Genomic DNA, 15,241 nt, shown 5'->3' on the forward strand with positions numbered 1-15,241 from the left:
GGAGTTGTAAGCACCCAATTACTGATTTTGGCTGTGGTGGTCTGGCAGAAGTCTTGATGAGAGAGAAGCTGTCTGCAACACTTTGTTGCTTCCTAGTTTAACTACAGAGAGGATTGCTTGCAAGTAGAATGTAGCAATACCAATTAAACATTACTACTTGAGACACACTACATCAACCATCACACACACACACACACACACACACACATATGTATGTTGTTTTATATATATATATATATATATATATATATATGTAGTGTGTGTGTGTGTCTGTGACCTTGATGACTGCTATAAAGCAGGAAAGTATACTAGCCCCTATATATATTTAATACTCAATATTTCATATATTCAATAAGACATTCAATACTTCATTTCATTTTACTATTTATATTTTATATTATATATTCCATATTCTATCATCATCATCTATATCCCACATTAATTTTATAAGAATATAGATAAAACATAAAAAACAGACAGAGTTGGAACTCTTTTAAATAATATATATATGTATATATATATATATATATATATATATATATATAAATTTAAGGAATGGAGAAAACTCATGTTATAATTGCATACTTTATTCCTACATATGTTTCAAAGGATTACAACCTATGTGATCCATAGGGATCTGTGATATTAAAATTGTAACCTTCTCATCAGGGAAAGCATGGGAATCATCTTAAACGTAAGACATTATGACCGAGTATGAAAACAATAGATGGATAAGGTTATGACGTGATTCATTTGAAAAAAACCGTTAGAGAATTGGACGCTGCCGGATAGTAGGTTGGACAACACATACATATAAATGTGTGAAAACATACATGCATACATAAATACATATACACATATACACATACATACATACATATACACACATATATACACATATGTATGTGTATATATATACTTTATTTAAAAACTGTCCGATGAACGGGAACGTGAAACTCAGAGTAACGGTTTTTTTGTTATATTTCTGCTGCTTTTAAATAAAGCATATTACTCTACCTCTGGTATTTGAGTACTCTTTTTTCCGCCTTGTTGCACATTTCATGTGCTTACTCCGGTATATATATATATATATATATATATATATATATATTATTAAATATATACTTTTATAAAACAAAATTTTACAAAATATATATAGTATCTGTTAACAGTCTTAGCAAAAAGCTCACAGGTGAGTTTTTGTATATGTATATATATATGTCTCTTAAAAGATAGAGCTCAAAATCAATGCATTGAAGATACTTTATTGCAGCAACAATTATAACAGACTACTAATATGAACACACTGAGAAATGCAAATATGGAAACAAAAAAATTAATGAAGAAATTTAACCTTTTAAATAGGACTGAGCCTATAGTGCCAAAGCAACCGAGGTTCATATTGAAAGATCACAAGAAAAATTTTTGGACTGATCCTAAATTAAGGCTTATTTGCCCAGCTAAATCGGATATAGGGATACTAAGCAAAAGTATATTAGATAAGTATATCCCTGTAATAATTGGAAAACTTGAGCTACAACTGTGGTCCAATTCTAAGCAAGTAATAGATTGGTTCAATTCTATTAATGATAAAGATAATGTCAAATTTATACAATTTGATATAGCTAATTTCTATCCCTCTATTAATCCTTCTGTTCTTAATAAAGCATTGTGGTTTATGCACAATAAAGCTGGGCTTTCTAGAGAAGAGATTAATGTAGTTCTAGCTGCCAGGAAATCCTTTATGAAATTTAATAACAAGGTTTGGATTAGAAAGGGTACACCTGATGTGTTTGACATACCTATGGGTAGCTCAGATTCGGCTCAGGTTGCTGATGTGGTTTGTTCCTTTATACTTTATGAGTTAGCTGATCAATTCCCAGATATCAGAGGCGGTCTTTATAGGGATGATTGTCTGCTATTTCTCAGAAATAGTTCGAAACAACAGGTACAAAGGGTAAAAAATAGATTAGCTAGATTTTTTCGTAGAATGGGAATGGATATTATTTTTGAGGATAATATATCTGTAGCTAATTTCTTAGATGTTACACTTGATCTGCATAATAAATCATATAGGCCATATCATAAACCTTTAAGTAACCTGAGGTATATTAATAGATCTAGTAATCATCCAAAAGCAATAATAGATAACTTAGTTCATAGTATATCATTAAGATTGTCTAACCTCTCTGCAAATAATTTGGTCTTTGAAGATGAGGCAAAGTTTTATAACTCTGCTTTGTTGGAAGCAGGATATAATGATAAGGTATACTATATTAAACCAGATTCTGCTTCCTCGAATGAAGATGTTAATAATAATAATATTAATAAAATTAATAACGTTAATAATAGGAATAAGGGTAGTTATAAAACTAACAATAATAATAATAATAATAATAAGAATAAGAATAGTGTTAACCTATTTAATAAGTTTAAGCATAGGCCAAGATCCAACGATAGTGTACCAAGGACTGAAAATAGTAGACTTAAGTTTTTTAGGGATAATAATGTAAGTTGTTATTCTAGGAAACAGGATAGTCTATGGTTCATCGTCCCATATGGGAGGCAAGTAAAATCAAATTTAGTTAGTTTATTTAGGAATGTAGTTAGTAAACATTTTCCAATAAACTCGCTCTACTATAAGGTTATTAACGATCATAAGGTAAGGTTCGGTTTTTCAAATACCAAAAATTTGACCCAAATTATCGCCGCTCATAACTTTAAACTTTTATCCTCAAATTCTAGTCATAATTCTGTTGACACAAACACAGAGAGTAATAATAATAATACAGACAATGTTCGAGATGTTAGTCAAGACAAAAAGGATATGGATAATACCATTAACTTTGATAATAAACTAATAGAAATATCTGAAGATAACCCTAATAGAATAAGATTCCTTAGTGCAAATGCGAAAACTAAAAACATTGTGTATAGGTGTAATGTTATAACGGATAAGAAGATTTGGAGTTATATTGGGGCTTCGTCACTTGAAGTCTCGAAACGAATTTCTAATCATTACTCGTCCTTTAGGGATAGCAGTAAACAATATAGTACGGCGCTTAGTAGTTTGGTTTGGAAATTGAAAGATGAGAAAAGGGATTACTCCCTTGAATGGCTGATAGTAGGCAAATCGATGCCGTACGACAAGGGTAAAAGTACTTGTTCGTTATGTAACTTGGGATTATTTTCCATACTTTTTTCCAAGGGTCACCTAGTTAATAAAATAACGTTTAAAGCTTACAGATGTCTACATATGTATAGACATACGTTTGCATTTTATAAATAGGAATTACCGGAATGAGTATAGGCACAAGTTCGCAATTTAGGAATAGGTATATTCATCTCTATATATTTTACTGGAATTAGGTCTGTGGCACAAATATATGAGTGTATATGTATATAGGTGTAGGTATACATGTGGAGACATGCGAGAGTGTATGTGTGTATATATGTATATATATATGTGTGTGTGTATGTATATATATATATATATATATATATATATATATATATATATATATATATATATATATATTTGTGTGTGTATGTATTTGTATATGTATGTGTATGTGGGTGGGTACATATATATATATGTGTGTGTATGTATATGTATATGTGTGTGTATGTGTATATATGTATGTGTGTATATGTATGTGTATATGTATATATGGGTTTTTATTTATATATATATGTAACTTTTTTGATATATATGTGTGGATGTGTATATGTGTTTATTTTTGTATGGTTATGTTTGTTTGTGTGTATATATGTGGATATGTGTGTATATGTGTTTGTATGTATGTGAATGTGTGTTATGGTTGTATGTATGTGTGTACATTTATATGTATGTGTACGTATATGTATATATATGTGTGTATATATATGTATGTATGTGTGTGTATGTAGATGTATGTGTGTGTGTGTACATGTATACATGTATACATATATATGTGTGTATATGTTTGTATGTGTGTATGTGCATATGTATGGGTGTATATATATGTGTATATAAGGAGGTATAGCTATATGTATGTATGTATGTACGTATGTGTGTATGTGAGTATGTATACGTATATATGTATATGTATGTGTGTATCTGTGTGCGTTTATATGTGGGTGTATATGTATGTGTATATGTATGTGTGTATATGTATATGCATGCATATGTGTATGTATGTGTTTGTGTGTATATAGTTATATATTAAAAAATATATATATAGATATATATGGGTGTGTGTATGTAAGTATAGGTATATATGTGCGTGTGGGTGTGGGTGTGTGAGTGGGTGTGTGTGTGCGTGTGTACGGGCGGGTATAATTAATTAATATATTATGGTTATAGAAAGATCCATTAGGAAATCTTGATGTATATGGGGGATAAATTTTTGGCAAGGGATTTTTACGCTGTAAACCTGACGGTGTACGTCACTGGATTTGAATTGATTTGTTTGTTTACATTCTGAAAGAAAATAACGATGGTAGGTTGCGTACCGTCGATTATTCTTTCACCCTCTTGGATGATGTGTGTGTTTTGCTAATAATAGTAGTATTGGTGATGGCAATAATGCGACCCTGAAGAGATGGAGTATCCAGCAATTTGTGATATGTTGTAATATGTTACAATATTTTACGAGACATCTTATAATGTGGTTTATTTATCCGGGATACCCTATTGAAATGTGCATAGGTTTGGCTTATTGTGGTTGTTTCTGTTATTATAATTGTTGCTGCAATAAAGTATCTTCAATGCATCGATTTTGAGCTCTATCTTTTAAGAGACATATATATATATATATATATATATATATATATATATATATATATATATACACATGTATAAATAGAAATATACACATACATATACATCTACGCCTATAACCAAATAAACAAATGCGCATATACATATACATACATGTATACAAACACATACGTAAACACACGCATGCACATACATACATACATACAAATACATATATATAAAAGAAAAAGAATTCGAGTGTTCTCATGTATACATACATACACATACATACATATACATAGATATGTACACATATACACACATATATACCTACAAACATATGTACACACACCCACACAAGTATACATATATACATACATACACACAGATACACTCACACACACACATCCATATATATATATATATATATATATATATATATATATATATATATATATATATATATAAAATATACATATATACACATATATACATATATATATGTTTACACATACATAATATAAATATATATATATATACACACATACACAGACACACATATATATACATATACATACATACATATACATGCATACATATACATACACACTCACATAAACTTGTATACACAATCATATACACACATGTATATTTACACACACCCATACATCTAAATATGGACATGTATTTTTTTATATATAAAAAATACAACTACACAAATATGCTCCCATACTTATTCACAAGTACACTCATATATGAATATTTAAATAAACCTATGTGTAAATAAATACATCTTTACACGAAAATGTACATACATCCAAAAAATCATACGTAAATGCATATTGATATATTTAAAAAAAAAATAATATTAATAAGAGTAAATATAAGGGTAAAAGTAAAAATATAAATGATAATGCGTATATGTACACAAAGAAGTCTATAGAAACACCTCTAGTTTATACAAAACCCTGAATATGTATACACAGACACACACATATCCACATTTTCTCTCACAGATACACGCGTATATATAAAAAAAAACCCATACCGGTATATTCAAACGTACATAAATTTTGTATGTTTTGGTTGTTACAAGAGTTTATCAATATTTAAAATATGCTCTAATTTAGGTTAATAAATTACGAAAGTTTAGATAAATAATTTGAATCGTAAATAATTTAATCTTCTAACGTTTGAGGGAATAATAGTATGTTTTATTAGAACTATTTGAAGAATTTACTTATTACGGGTAAATATGATAGCGTTTAAAAAAATTTACTGTTATTTGAATGCAGAAAATGTATGTTTTTGCCAGTGTTTACATTTGTAAGAATGTTCTATGAAAGTATTTACCAGATTATTCTTTGAAAATAAAAGGAAGAGGAGTTCTGTAACACAAATATTGCAGAATTTTCCACCCTTTTCATATGGCTTAGAAATAGAAAGAATAAGCCAGTCTAGTTTAAATTTAATGTTATTATCTTTAAGATCCCAAATTAGTTTGCTAAGGCCCGTGGAATTACGTTTGTTTCTATCTCTAAAGGATGAAAAATGGTTAGAAATTCTAGTGAGTATTTTTGGGAGTACTAACTTGGCATTGGTAGATAGTGTTTCTGAGTTTCGCATTTTCACTTAAAAAACTAATTCTTTTGCTATTGACTTCTGAAATAATGATTTTGTTGTTGTGACTATTACTATTATGTGTCGTGCTATTATTATTGTTCCCTATATTATTATTATTAGTGTTATTATTGTTATTTTGGTAAGGGTTAATAATGTTTGGTTCAATGTTATTACTGTTTGAACTCTCTATTGGATGCAAAAGCCTCATATTGTGTGCAGATATTATCTGTGAGATGTTCTTCATGTTAGAGAAACCGAATCTAATCTTGTGTGTGTTTATGACTTGGGAGTAGTGAGAATGTTTAGGGAAGTTCTTATTTATAGCATTTTGGAACTGGGATACCAAGTATGTGCATGTATGTAGATGTGGACGTATGCGTGTATATATGTGTGTGTGTGTATGTATGTGTGTGTATGTGTATATGTATATATATATATATATATATATATATATATATATATATATATATATATATATATGTATATATACACATACATATGTGTATATATATGTGTGTATATGTATGTGTATATGTATTTATGTATGCATGTATGTTTTCACACATTTATATGTATGCGTTGTCCAACCTACTATCCGGCAGCGTCCAATTCTCTAACGGTTTTTTTCAAATGAATCACGTCATAACCTTATCCATCTATTGTTTTCATACTCGGTCATAGTGTCTTACGTTTAAGATGATTCCCATGCTTTCCCTGATGAGAAGGTTACAATCTTAATATCACAGATCCCTATGGATCACATAGGTTGTAATCCTTTGAAACATATGTAGGAATAAATTATGCAATTATAACATGCGTTTTCTCCATTCCTTAAATTTTTAAATATACTCAAATACCCAAAATTTCAAGGACTTCCTGCCTTAAAAACAGGAACAACACCAAAGTTATTTTGTGTTCTTTGCTACATTGGTTTCTATTAACTCATTTATTCTATCCGAAGAATTATTATTCATTAAGATAGAAGAAATACATATAATTATATATATATATATATATATATATATATATATATATATATATATGAGGAAGGATTCCAATCACCCCCAAGTGACTAAAAGTGGACTGAATCATTGTTATAAAATAAAGAACTGTCAGTAGTTCAGGGGTAAGCAGTTCATTGTGAGCCATTGGTTGAGAATGTTTAGCCTCATATAATAGTAATTGTATTCCATCATGTAAATACTCTCTTTCCCCCCTGCTTCATCAAATTATATAACCAACACCAGGATATAAAAGTGGCAACAAGTTGTTTGAAGCTTGCATTGGATGTTTAAATTTTTTTTTTAATACAAAACCAAAGAAAAAATCATTTTAACATGGAAGACTTATTGGCTTCAGTGGTACAGGTGCAATAGCAACAGTTACAACAGCAACTACAACAACAAAACCAACAGTTGCTGGAATTAATGTTGAAGAAGTCTGAAAATATTTCAGGTTCATACTTGCCAGATAATGTTAGCAAACTCAATTGAAGAATTCTGTTATAAACCAGAAGGAATTACATTCTCTGCATATTTTCGAAGATACAAAGAAATCTTTGAAAAAGAATGTAAGAATTGGTCTGATGAAAAAACGTACGACTACTTCTTAGAAAGTTATCCCCTGCCAAACAAAAAATATAGTAATTATATATGCAGTAACTGGCCTATCAACAGTGTATATACATTAGGTATGATACATAGATGACTGTTTTAATTAAATACCACTTTAATTGCACATGCAAGATGTGTGTGTGTGTGTGTGTGTATCAGGCACGTGTTGTCAGTAATTACTCAGGGTAGGCAGTTGGTGACTTTATGTAGTAAAACACACAAAAAGTATGTGAAACACAGGTGCATGACTGAGTTGAAGGCAGATTTACTTCTGCCTTTATAGCACGTAAAGAAAATGGTGTTGTAGGAGTGTACACAACACGTGTACTACAGCAGTACTGTGCATAGCTTAAATACTGAGATTGAAAGGCAGGAGCAAATTATGCCTACCTAATCTACAAAAAAATTTAAATATTTTGCATTTTATGTATAGTAACCAGAGTAACCTTCATAATTTTATTGAATTAGGTGCATATTTTGCCATAAAAGGAAAATGTTGCTATCAATCTACTTTATTCAAGGTATGTGTGTGTGTGTGTGTTTTTGCTCTCATTCTTGATCACACACACACACACACACACTCTCTCTTTCCCTTGCTCTTCCCACTGGCTAGGCAACCAAGAATCCCCTTTAAAGCAGCACATCTGTTTCTGTCCTCTATCTTGTTACCTCTCTTTCACTCTCTCTCTTTTCTCTCTCTCTCTAGCTGAGTAACCATTTACCTCCTCTATAGCTAGACACCTGTTTCTGCCACTCTGTCTCTCTCTCACGCTTTAATCTTTCATCATCTGACACAAGACCACCTCCTCTATTGCCTGCTCCCCTCTCAAAAATTCCTTGTCTAGCAAGTTACTTGGTGACCCTGCTGGTGCTGATGCCACGTAAAAAGCATCCAGTCCACACTGTGAAGTGGTTGGCATTTGGAATGGCATCTGGCTGCAAAAACTATGACAAAATTGACCTCACCTGTGCTGGTGCCACGTAAAAAGCACTCAGTCCACACTATGGAGTGGTTGGTGTTAGGAAGGTCATTGAGCTGTAACAGCCATGCCAAAACAAATGAAGAAGCCTGGTGTAGCCTTCTTCGTGGACAGCTCCTGTCAAATCGTCCATCCCATCCCATCCCAGCATGAAAGGTGCACATTAAACAATGATGATGATGATGACATATAGATATATGCATAAGATGTTGTAAATAGGAAAGAAAGAAAATAGGCTTTTATCATCAACAAGGAAATGATTATGCTTGATAAGTAGAAAAGGAGTGAGTACAAATTACATGTTGTATATCCAGTGTAGACTATGAATGTATGAGATGTAGAATCACATGCAGAATAACAGAGATGGTAGACCTCATATGCAACAGGCACACAAAGATATTAAGCTCTAAGTGCTCATGGCAAATAGATTATATCAAATATCCAGAACACTACTTAGAAGTGCTTGAAATCTTTTGTTTGGTAGCTGACCTAATTACTATTGGAGTTTTATGCTTTAAAAGCGTAGTAGCCAGATTGAAAACTGGTTGGAAAATTATGGGGGAATATTACCTCTGCTGGTAATAAAGAGTTTTTTCTTAGAGTAAAGAGCAGATTGATACTCGTGTACAAAGTGTATGTTGTACAATAGCCAGATGAGGGCCATTTGTGATGACCAGGAAGAAATGAAGTAAGCATACTTCCCCAAATGTTTACTGCTAATGTGCATGAATGAAGTAATATTAATGAATTCCCTTTGCTTAATAAGTGACCTCATATCAGATGCTTGTTGAAAATGAAGGAGTTTGCATCATGGAACATCCAGTTTACCATTTAAAAAATATAAAATGAAGAGACACTTTAGCAATTAATTCCATAACTATTAAATTCATTTTTTAATTTTCTCATTGTACAACTGTAACCTGGTCAGAGACTAGTCAACTTAGTCATGTGTGTGGTTGTTAGTCCTATCTGCTTTTCTTACTGTTCTCGTATCAAATATGCATGTGTTGACAATAACTATTCTATGATTCATTTGAGTTGCCTGGTATTATATTTATGACCACTTTATTTGTACATTCAACAAATTAAACGTTCAATACATATGCACATTCAATAAATTAATTTTGTGTAAGTGGTACAGGGCATATAAATCATTGCATATAATGAGTATTTATTGATTGACACAGCTAATGAATGTCTGTAAATAGGAGAGAAAGATAAGTGAGTTGAGAGACTACCAGGCAGGAAAAACAACTGATTTGTGCAAATCTTGAAGTAGCTTTAATTTGAAATAGCTTGCCTTTAAGTAACTATCAGCCCAGAACATTCTAGAATCTGTTTGGTGGGAAAACTTGCTTGCTTCCTCTTAAGTTACCACTTTAGTCATAAATAAGTCAGCAGTGTTGATTGGCCAGACTATATTCCCATTGGCATTAGGAAATTTTATGATGTCTCTTTTCCTTTTATGGAAATATATCATGCTGTGAAAAATCTGAGAACTATGGTTCAAATTTCAGCTAGGTTCTCACCACAGTATTTATTATTTTGGCCCATTAATAAAATAAAGTACCAGTCAAGTACTGGAAGTGATATAATTTCTGGCCTTGTGCCAGAGTTAGAAATTATTATTAGAAGCCTAAGGGTGTTGAATTGGCAGAATCATTAGAGTGTCAGACAAAATGCCCTGTGGTATTTGTAATGGCTCTTTACATTCTGAGTTCAAATCTCCTCCGAGGTCAACTTATTCATTCTCTGATGTTTAATAAAACAATGTGTCAATCAAGAACTTGATTCACTATAATTGATTGTTTCCTTTCTCCAAATTTCTTTTCTGTGCCTTTGTTACAAATTATTATTATTAGTAGTAGATTCTCTGGCTGGAAATAACATGTTAAGTGTGCTAGATATCAGAGCAAATGTAATGCTTCATTTTTAACAATTAATTATATACTGCTAGAGAATTCATAATTAATTAATTATAAACTGCTTGAGAATTCATTTTAATGGACAATAAATTACAAAATGATAAAAAAAAAGCATGCATACTTGACTCTTTCAATTACCACCATCATCATCCAGCGTTTTAAATCCAGTTTTGTCCCCGTTAACAGGGGTGGTTGGATCTACCTCAATGCCATAGCAACTGCTTTCACACCATTTTGCCATTTTGCCTGGTTTTGGGCATCCTCCTTTTTCAAACCAACCCTCCCAGTCTCCTCCTCCACCTGTCCCCTCCACCTTTTCCTTGGTCTACCTTGCTTTCATGCTCCATTTACCTCAAACCCAGTCACCCTCCTCAGAACATGCTCTTCATCCCTCTTCAACACATGCCCATACCACCTCACTCCATTCGCCCTTGCCAACCATTCCACCGATTCCTCCAACCCCAGCATTCCCATCAAATCCTCAGTCCTCTTATTAAACAGCTTCACCCCACACATTTCTCTCTCAGTCCTTCTCAAAATTACCATCTCTCTCTCCCTCAGACACCATGTCTCACTCCCATACAGCATTTCAGCTCTCACACAACTCTTGTAGACCCTTCCTGTAGTTAATCTTTCAAGCATTTTGAGGTATCACATCACAAATCTTCGTGGCATTACAGCGGATGATGGAGAGAGAGAGATACTGGAACAGCCAAGTACACTCACAAGAATCACCCGATACTTTAGATATCAATGACTGTCAGTAGCTCATCTCTTGAATGCCAAAAGTTAAAGATGTAATTCACCAACAAATTATAGTATTTTAGTATCTTGGTGTCCCATATGTGACATTTGCGTCTTGTTGAAGAATAACCCCCACCAAAACAACAAGTAGCTACCACAAAACCCTCACAACACACAAAATGTTACCTCACCATTTTATACGTCTTGTTAGTGTTCTGAAAATCATTGATAAAGACTTTCATATCAAAACTATTTTCAATATCCTCAGAAACAGTATTAAAATATAGTAACAGAGTGGGTGGGGGAAACACACATTATATATCACTCCACGCTTTTCTTCCGGTTTTAGGTTCTGTGTTCAAATGCTGCTGATGTTGTCTTTGCCTGTCATCCTTTTGAGGATCGGTAAAATAAGTACAAACTGATATAATCGATATTTCTTTTATTCCTTTATTCTTTTATTTGACTGCGACTATGCTGGAGCACTGCCTTTAGTGGAACAAATCGACCCCAGGACTTATTCTTTGTAAGCCTAGTACTTATTCTGTCGGCCTCTTTTGCCAAACTGCAAAGTTACGGGGACGTAAACACACCAGCATCGGTTGTCAAGCGATGGTGTGGACACACACACACACATACGACGGATAGATTATTGAAAGCAGTCCTATGTCCCTCCTTTCAAATTACTGGTCTTGTGAAAAAATATAAAAAAATAAAAACAAAAATGAAACAATTTTATTCCTCTACGTTTGGGCGACGGACAAACAGAAGAGTTAGCACGTCGTATAAAACACCTAATTCTTCATATAATGAGTTCAAATCCTATCGTAGTAAACATATTTCAATTATTCTTCAAAGGTCAACAAAAACGTACCAGTCACGTACTGTAAATTTAACCAACTAAAGCTCTCTCACCAAATTTCTGTACTTATGCTTTCTATATCGGTTTCAAATTTTAGCACAAGGTCGGCAATTTCGGGGCAGGGGATAAGTCTCAACTGGTACTTATTTTATGGACCCCGAAAGGATAAAAGTCAAAGCCGAGCTCGGCGGAATTTAAACTCAGAACGTGAGGACGGACGAATTGCTACTAAACACTGCCCTGCATGATAACGACCCTGTCAGCTTGCCGCTTACACCTTTCATATTAGATCTGTTTCCGCCACTGAAGAGTCACTTGATTCCTCTCTCTCAAGTCATATTCGAAAATGCTTTAAAAAGAAATACATATTAACGTCATTCTAAATGTTCAGAATATCAACTGCACGGACATGAATGCAAGATATTTAATGATCGGTCTATTGAATAAGAGCTGAATGGAGTTTAAACATTATTCATCCCTATTCCACTAATAAGTCATTGCTAAAATAAACATGTCGATAGGGTACCGAATAACTGGTAGAAGGATTTCTAACGGTAGGTAATATCGCAAACTTAGCCTCAGAATTGAACAACTCGTGCAGTATTAGAGTGAAAAATAAAGCGACGGGCTGGCAGAATCGTTTTGCATGCCGAGAAAAATGGTTAGTGGCTTGTCGCCCGTCTTTACGTTCCGAATTCAAATTCCACCGAGGTTGACTTTGCTTTTCATTCTTTCGGGAATCGATGACATAAGTATTAAGTTGGGCACTGGAGTCAGTGTAATCAAACTTATCTCCTATTCCGAAATTGCTGGCCTTATGCCAAAATTTAAAATTAATATTAGAGTGAAGAAAAATAGCTTGTAATGAATCAAAGATTAAGTTAATGATAGAAGGGGAATAACTCTTCAATCACTATATTAAATTGTAGTTTACTGCTTTCTTGATTCTACAATAACCGGGAATCTTTTAAAATTTTTCCTAAATTTACAAATGTTGAATAGAAACTATCATCCATTTTTTTTCGAAAGGGACAAAAAACTGTTGGCCAACATACAATGTTGACCTAAAAATAACTTGATATTTTTCCGAACAATGAGGCTGCTTTCGAAAACAGGTAAAGTCAACTTTGGCAGAATTTGAACTTAGAATATTAAGAGTCAAAGAGAAATGCCTCTAAGCAGTTTGTCCAATGTGATAACGATTCTGTCTGATCACTGCTATATGTAGGAGACTATAATACTAAATCTTCCAGCAGTTTTTCCTTACTTATCTAGTGAAATAAGGAATCATTAGCTATGCTTTGTTCAGTGTTTATATTTTGAATAATACCTTACAGATGGATATATGAAGTATCAAACAACTCATGTTCCAATATAGTGTCACCATCCAACTGTTTGTTCTGAATATGATTACATAATGAAATTCTTCTCTGCTTTTTTCTAGTATTAAATATGCATGATTTCTTAACTACATTCCTCTTGTAAAAACTGTAGGATGTTTATTGAGATTATTTTACTGAAATATTGAGCAAACTAAAATGACTTTCTTGCTCCAGTGAAATTAAAAGATTTCTTAAATACAACTTCCAAATTATTTCTTTTCCTTTACTAACTTGGAAATGTAAAACTAAGGATTTAATACACGTGGATTTTTCTTATTTCAAATCATTATTTTCATTTTAAGATATTGTAGTTACGTTTCAAATGAACAAATATTTTAATACAGACAATAATGAAGTTAAACTCTCAGCAGAAGGTGGGGCTTGAGTTTTCTTATTGGTTCAAAACCAATTTTTATTTTTGTTTTGGAGTGTTATATTTAGAACACAAAACTTAGCATGAGAATTGTATTTTTCTCTCTTTGGCAATTTGACAGGTTTTTCTTCATCTTTCTCTCTCTTTTCTAATTTTTTTTTAGTAAGATGATGACTTTCACCTGTAGTTTTGACATTTATATGAGGTACAATTTTGTCAATAAAATTTAGTCTCTTAAATACAAAAACTTATTGTCTGAAATCAACTTAGGCACTTAAATTCTATGCTTTCATGGACAACATCTCTAGCTTGTCTTGGTTAATAAACTATAGAATTCTATATTAATTAGTGTCGTTAATATTTACTTAATCTTCCCCCAAGTTTTGATGAGACATTCACTTATGATAACATCATAAGACTTGGAAGACAGCTCCTTGAGCAACTCTTTTTGTCTGACAACCTAGAATACACGCCCAAAGAAGTCACACAACTCTACTGCAATGTATCATCAGATAAAAGGATGAGCCTGGGTGGCTGATACAGGGGAAACAGTCAAATCATTGATGGAGATGTTACTAGTCTGATTTATAGTTTTCCTCCTTTTCACAACCATATAACATTTATCCTGACCAAATTCCAACTTTACACCCTTTGAGAATGTTGTAACTAGGTCGAAGTTCTTTTTCATCTCATGCATATTCTTTACATAAAGTTTTAAGTCATCTACAAAGAAACTGTGTAATTTTGGTATTTCAGTTTCCTTGTGAACCAGTGAGATATCCTTCAGACTTCTTTAATATGAATTACGAGGAGTTTATAGAAAGTATAAACAACATCACAGAGAGGTTGTCCACTTGGAATATGCCTTTGTGGTACTGTATTCTATCAGTGATAATACATCCACTCTTTGTGTTTAATTTCAAGATGGTGACCCATGATGAAGTCATGTCAGCTATGGCTTTGACTACTCTCACTGGAACTTTAGCAAGTTGAAGGGC

The sequence above is a fragment of the Octopus bimaculoides genome, chromosome 6 (assembly GCF_046866305.1).
Source record: "Octopus bimaculoides isolate indiv1 chromosome 6, ASM4686630v1, whole genome shotgun sequence".
Taxonomy (NCBI): domain Eukaryota; kingdom Metazoa; phylum Mollusca; class Cephalopoda; order Octopoda; family Octopodidae; genus Octopus; species Octopus bimaculoides.